Here is a 7,670-nt window from a genome sequence, read left to right as displayed (position 1 = left end):
AAAGCTGCATCTGGATTGACAAAAACTGGACCATTTGGAAGTAATTTGGGATTCATTTGATATAATATATTCCACAAGGAGGACATCCAGGGATCCAAAGCCCCTTCATACCTCTGAACGAAATGCCAATCATAAACCTTTTATGAGAATGAATAATTTAAAATATTCACATTAATTTGAATAAATGAAAATTTAAAAGTTGAATATCTTAAAATATGCAGGAAACAACATAAAGTGCACAAATCATCTGAGAGCCATTGTCACAGGAATAGCCAGATGAACAATTAGCATCATACTACAAGCATTTTGGCAAGTGAAAATTAGTACCAAATGACACAACCATTAAAATACACCATCAAGACTAAAATTTCGTGTTCTACACATATATGGACTACACAAAACTAGAAGGTTATTCGAGCACACTAAACTTGACTTCATATATAAGAGGAAAATAATTAGGTAGGAGGAGTGGAATTCCTAATGTTAGATGCACACTCCATAATTGCTCTGATATCCATAAAATGTTTATAATGCAGCGAAAATGTCCTATTGCAAACTGACACGTTTCCCTGTAAATTGATTACACGCTAACACCATTTGGACGTTGAATTTGCATCTCACTGGAATCCAAACAACATGAAGTGCTTTCATTTCTCATGTTTTATTGAATTAAACGGGTAAAGACCGTAAATTCCATATTGTAAATTTCATAAGAGCAAATGGTTAAAAAATAACATAAAATAATTCTTTTGAAAACATAATTATAAAACTGATATATTTATTCAGCCAAGAACCATCTCAAAATTGCTTGCGATATTTCTAGGCACAGTTTGCTCCCGCTTTTTGAGTTGTTATCTCATGGGGGATTACTGCTCTTGGGGGATTACTGTTCTTGCTTTTGGGTATGCATCACATATATTAATCTTCAATCTCCACCATATAAAATATGTTTATTATTAATGTTGTCAAAAGATAGTCTAAAATATTATGCATTTCAATTGCTCGTGCCTGCATCATATCCTGCGTTCCCCAAGCTTGTTTGTGTTCTAAACATACAATATGCTCTTTGCTAATTGAAACAGCGCCTGGTTTGCAAACAAACCATAGTGGGAGGACACGGGTAAACGCTAGCTTGGTAAGGTGTCTAAATTAACATAGAATATCCATTGCATCCATCACCGGTTCTTGATTTTAAGCTTGCAAATCACAGCAAACACTGGAAGCGTTTATTGCGATATCGGGTCTCATCCAACTACTCTACCTGCTTCGTCTGCATGCTGGCGTCTTTAACAGCAGATTCGGGCCGACTTACCAACGTTAAGGGAACCTCAAAAAATAGTACCACAATTTCCAAGTTCACAATCTTTCGGGTTTCCACAAGGTTAACATTCGTGTAAGTCTGAACCAAGTGATTATCATGTGGTGAATATTAGAATCTTGGCAATTCTGATATGTAAGAAGTGGAAAATCGCAAGATTTTTGATAACTAGAGATGTTTTGTTGCTTCAAAAAATATCTATTTATTCTAGTAAAGCTTTGTGATACTGATGTGACAGATCGGTGACGGAAACAGAAATCTTCCGTAACATTTTGGAACACATCGTAGTTCTTTAAACCTCGCAAGTATTTATGGCGATTAGAACAATCTTTCAGGGGACATTTTAGTTCCCCAAACCTCCGATGGTATTTATGGCAATTAGATCGTGCAATTTACCCAAAAAGCGAATTAGTAGGGTATTTTTTCCCCTCCAAAAAACTAATATTGTAAAACAAATATTAGTGTTAGTAAGTTACACGGCAGATGGAAAGAGTACAAGACGCAAATCCAAGGTATCTCACAGTACCCCATATCTCTTATACAAGGTTTTCTACTACAAAATAACAAACTAGGCCATTTCTCGTAGACCCATTACCTTTTTAGCGCTTCAGAGTTCGTGATCCGCCTCAGAAGAGTGCCATTCGGCTATCGCCAGAGTATGACGGCCTCCACAAGCAACTAGTTTAGCACACCACCGGCCTTCAGCTGCACTGCCGCTGATGCCTTTAGGAGGTGGAATTGTTATCGGAACTTCAGCTGGATTCCCTGTTGTCACCTTTTGTCCATATCCCAAACGTCCATGGTCCCCTCGTCCAAACTGCAAGCATCAAGATAAGTCAGATGTATTTTGCATGACTGCCTTGAATACCACTTGGATTCAAGTTAAACGTGAATTGGAAATAGAAAGTTTTGCTCATCTTGGGTTCCTGATTGAGTTTCAACACTCGGAAAAATGTACAGCAGAGAGAAAACGAAGCATTTATTGAGTGTTACAGAGATGCATTAAATAAATACCTTGTAATAACCACAAGAGCTGATGTTCCAAAACAGAAAAACAGAACTTTCCGATTACAACTGAATTAAGTCGAATCGGTGAATTTTGTTCATCAATATTTATTCAAGACTATGTACATAAAACCTATATCAAATGGTCAGGGATAGAAAATATATAACATTAGAGTTGATGTTCCAAACATTTTTATTTTGTTTGCGGCTATCTACATTGTTTTTTATATTCCTGAAGGGCATATATTGATTGTTTATTTTTCTGAAGAGCATATACCGTTTGGTGGGCTGAATGGCTGATAGTATGTCCATTTGATGCATAAAAAAGATGCATATATTGCTTGTTTATTTTTCTGAAGAGCGTATACCTCTTGGTGGGTTGATGGTACGTTCATTTTTGCATAAAAAAGATTAAAAGATTTGTAAAGCACTTACTGAATACATGCAGCCATCCCTCGTTAATGCAACGGAGTGAGTACCTCCACAAGAAACCTGCAAAAAAAACAGAAGTTTTTATATTTGGTTTTCCAAAGAAGCATGCTATAAATAACAAAACAAAATGTTCACATCATAAAATTGCCTAATTACTCAAAGGGACAAACCACAAAACAAAGAAAAGAAAAGAAGCCATTAACAGATATATTAAATTCGTAACAAGCATAGATATGTCAACACAGTCTTAAAGAGCAAAAGCTAGAATTTGGCTTAGTCTATACCCAAATTCATGATACTATAAGAATGTGAGTTAAGGTGTTTTAAGTACCATGACACACATGCAGTCACGCAAAACTGATGTTACTCAATTTTTACGAAAGCAACAAAATGAATGGAAGGCTGAAGGAGCATTTCGTTTGTTGCATTTTTATTTAAGTCATTACAAATTTTTAATATAAGAATCACAAGGATGCTGATACATGTAAGAACCTGAACAATGTCCTCGCCCACTAAAAGTTGAACCCTTTGAGCAACCATTGTGCTGCTCTTGTCATCTCCAAATCCAAGTCTTCCGTGCTCCCCTCTGCCCCATCCATACACCTAAAGAAAAACATGAACTAGATAGAAGCACTGACATGTGTTCAAATGCACAAATTTTTAGCTGAATGAAGAGACATAATATATACCTCTCCATCATCAGTCAACGCGGTAGAATGCCATCCTCCAGTAGCAATATCAACATGGACAACAATGCAGAGAATCGCTTAAGTCCAACCATAAGTAAAATCAAAGATGTTCTATTTCTCAAAATTTATTATGACGGTAAGTTCTAGACTATACTCTTTTCCATAGAACTCCAAATTGTTATTGCCATGTGATATCAGTAATTTCATAACGTATAACCTTCAAAATTCCATCTCTATTCACCGTCTTTTGTTCAGAAATTATCATTACTATAAAAATCAACCACAATAGTTAGTTGAAGTTGATATAATGAAACAATCACTGACTGGTGGCAAAAATAAAATGCTCACAAGATTCTATGCAATGGAAAAAGGAAACTAATGGCCAACAGAGTATATATAGAGGATGGTAACACAAACCAAAGTAAGATCAGAGAGGCCCTGGACAGGAATAGGTTGTGATCTTAGCTGGGTATCACCAGTTCCAAGCTGACCATACTTATTATTGCCCCAAGCCATCAAAGTTCCATCGTCAAGAAGAGCTAAATTGTGAAATGCACCTACTGCAATTAACCTAACACTATCAAGACCTTGCACTCGAGCTGGGGTTGAAATTTGCTTTCTGTAGATTGATTGACGTTAAACAAATATAAGCAACTAACTAAGCTACTTAATCCAATGAATGCCAGTAACAGATAAGAAAAAATCAGAAAAGAAATAATATATTTATCACAGACTTCAGTAAACCAAACATACATGTCTCCAGGAGGCCATGGTTGACCCCATGTCCATACATGTCCTTCTCGGGTAAGAACAACAGAATGAGTTCCACCAGCAGCTACCTGTGAGGTGAAAAAGTTAGGACTGTCACCGGTGAATCTGACTAGTGGCTTGGCGCATGCGTATTGCATATACATTAGAAAATCAAACACATGGCAAAAACAGTCAAATGCTGCTTCTTGGGTTGATAAAAAATAATTCTAAGTCTTTGGGGCCAAACATGAATAAATGTCGATGGTAATCATAGATCATCTAGAAGAATAATTATCAGCTATGCTTGATATTGAAATGTTTCATTCAGTACAAGTTCACTGCAACAATTTTTTTGATATTAATTAACCCAATTATCCGAGGGGAATGAAGTATTAAAATGATTATTTTCCATGCTTAAAACTGAGATACGGAAGTTTAACCACCTGACGAACAGAAAGTCTTGGCACACATCGCTGTGGAATGATTATATCTCTTCTGACAGGTTTGCCCATGTCTTCTTTCCGTTCAGGTTCTTCACCACACTGTCCATACTCATTCCCACCTGCACCGAAGAAGGTTCACCGTTCAGAAATAAAAGGAGCTAACTCTACTTTTTAGTCCACATATGAACACGAAACTATCCTAGCACGAGATCAAAATTCCCACTTATTAACCACAAATAACTTTGAAAGCTGAAACTTCAACATTTTCCACTCTCACTTGGCCTCTGTAAAATGTAAACACATTAAAAAAAGGTACTGAGCAAAAATAGTAGACGTACCCCATGCATAAGCTCGACCTTGTTAATCAACGGCCAAGCAATGCCAGCCACCAATAGCAGCCTATGATCAAAACCAGAACACTTTACTTACAAAGAATGCCAAAGTCTACACCATTGTCAAAAAAACAAATAAATAAATAAGTCACAGAAAAGAAACCATGGAACACCTGAATAATTTTGACGTTGGCAAGTGCCTTAACTTGGCTGGGAACATTCTCATTTTTGGTTTCCTGTGGATGGCCCAGTGTTCCCCTTTGATTCCAGCCCCATGTAAATAACTAAATCATCACAAGCATCAAGCAAACAAGCACACTATCAAACACAGTATAGACATATCATCAAATACAGTAAAACCAAGATAAAGGAGTTCAAAATTAGAACCTTTCCGTCATCACATATAGCAAGGGAGTTACGGCTGCCGGCCACTACAGAGCAAACGTTGCTAGAACTCAGAGCAGAAATGGCACAATCCCATTCTTTCTCCTCACTCTTTCCAATTCCCAACTGCCTATCTTCTCCAGAACCCCTAAAAAACCATTGAAACCTAGATAAGAGTGAAAATTGAGAAAGAGCATGTAGGGTAGACTGTAGTTTGATGAGGTAATGGGGGAGACCATGCAATAACAACAGTTTTGGAGGCCATAATTAGTGGGATGCCACTGCACCGGCGGGCTTCTACGACAAGTTCTCAAAGAACGTGTCTTTCGATGGAGGCTGTGGCTGCGCAGCCACAAATTTTGGGTAGGTTTCAACAGTGATTTCAAGTTGAATTGAAGCGCGTATCTGACTCGGAAACCACCTTTCCATGGAATGGATGATACTTCCAGAAAGGAGTTTCTATCAATTTTATTATTATAACAAATGTAATTCATACAAAAAATATTTAATTTAAAATTTTAAACCTAATAACTTTATTTAAAAAATCTTAAATTTTTAGGGAAAAAAACATATCAAGTTAATATATTTATATTATGATTTATGCGTATGAAATATAATATAGAAATATATGTTCGTATACATAATTGAATCACGAATCTTTATTCATTGATACAAACATAAAAATTTAAAAGTATTTTTAAAAAACACAAAAAGTGAGTTATAGCTTTTATATAATAATAAACCTAATAAATTATGTTGTTAAAATGTGTATGTTGAATGTTGAATGTTCAATGTTGAAAATTAGGTAAAATTAGGTGTTGAATATTGAAAATTAGTGTGTGATGATGTATGTAATGATGAATTTATTTTTGGATTATGTGTAATGAAACTCTACAAATAGATCTCTCATTTGTGAAGAAAATAACAATTGAGTAGAGAGAAAAATATTATAAAGTGTGTAGTTTGGTAAATTTTGAGAGTTTGAGATTTTTACTTTTTACCATAAATTTTTACTTTTTCACAACACGTTATCAGCACGAAGCTCTAAAAGTCCTACATACTTTTCCAAGCTCCAAACAGAAGAAAAAGGTAACAAAAGTAATTATATTTATTTTACTATTATTTATTTATTGTGTATTTATTTAATATACAATATAATGTTATTATTAGAAATAATAAAATAAATTTTTCATAAACTTGTTATAAATCCTGGGAGGATGTTAAGACGACATCCCACACTCCCGGTAATGGATACGACAAGTATAAAAGCCTATAAGATTTTTAAACAAAATAAATTATGACACTCATTATAATATTATGATATGATATACATAATTATTTAAACATGTTTAATATTATATATACCATATTATTACCATAAAATTATTCAAATACATACCTTTATATTTTTGTACACCAACGGTCATAAATGGTAAAAAACGGCTAGTTTTTGCCCTATAAATATGATCTCATAAACACATTCAATCACTCCAACTTTCTCTTCTTCTCTAAAAATTATTCATCATCAAATTTTTCGAAGAAAAAAAGAAGATGGCTTTCGCAAGGTTATTTTTAGTTATTTTAGTTATCATACTCACGAGTCTTGTATTTATCGGAGAATATCCTCCTCGTGTGTTTTCTTTATTTTTACGAATACTTGTACTTGTTGTTTATCCATTACTTTGTATTGCAATATTCATTAACTAATAAAATGCATCGTGATTTTTAGTACCACCATGGCAAACTTGACAAAGCTCGAATTCATCGCTCTTGACATTACTGGGAAAAATTATATGCCATGGACTCTAGATGTAGAAATGCATCTTGAGTCATTGGGTCTAAGCGAGACCATTAAAGAAAATGGCATATGCACGTCACAAGAAAAGGCAAGAGCCATGATATTTTTGCGTCGACATCTCGACGATAGATTGAAATGTGAATATCTGACTGAAAAAAATCCCATGGCTTTGTGGAAGGGATTAAAAGAAAGATTCGAACATATAAGAGAAGTTATACTTCCGACCGCCCGGGATGAATGGAATACATTGAGATTCCAAGACTTTAAAAAAGTCAGTGATTACAATTCGGCGATGTATAGAATAATCTCGCAATTAAAATTTTGTGGACATGAGGTCACAGAATCTGAGATACTTGAAAAAACAATTTCCACGTTTCATGCATCAAATATTACTCTACAGCAACAATATAGAGTACGTGGATTCGCGAGATATTCTGAACTCATCGTCTGTCTTCTTGTGGCGGAAAAGAACAACGAGCTTCTAGTGAGAAATCATCAGTCTCGACCCACTGGATCAAC

The 7,670-nt window shown here is 35.1% G+C and overlaps 1 pseudogene; it reads right to left on the bottom strand.

Annotated features, from left to right (window-relative positions):
• Nucleotides 1-1,726: 1,726 nt before the first annotated feature.
• Nucleotides 1,727-5,765, bottom strand: LOC140820663 (ultraviolet-B receptor UVR8-like; annotated as a pseudogene).
• Between the last annotated feature and the right edge of the window lie 1,905 nt (nucleotides 5,766-7,670).

Source organism: Primulina eburnea, unplaced genomic scaffold, assembly GCF_022965805.1.
Source record: "Primulina eburnea isolate SZY01 unplaced genomic scaffold, ASM2296580v1 ctg1320_ERROPOS1310249, whole genome shotgun sequence".
Classification (NCBI taxonomy): Eukaryota; Viridiplantae; Streptophyta; class Magnoliopsida; order Lamiales; family Gesneriaceae; genus Primulina; species Primulina eburnea.
The sequence above is the reverse complement of the archived record's forward strand: the minus strand, read 5'-3'. Positions and strand labels throughout refer to the sequence as shown.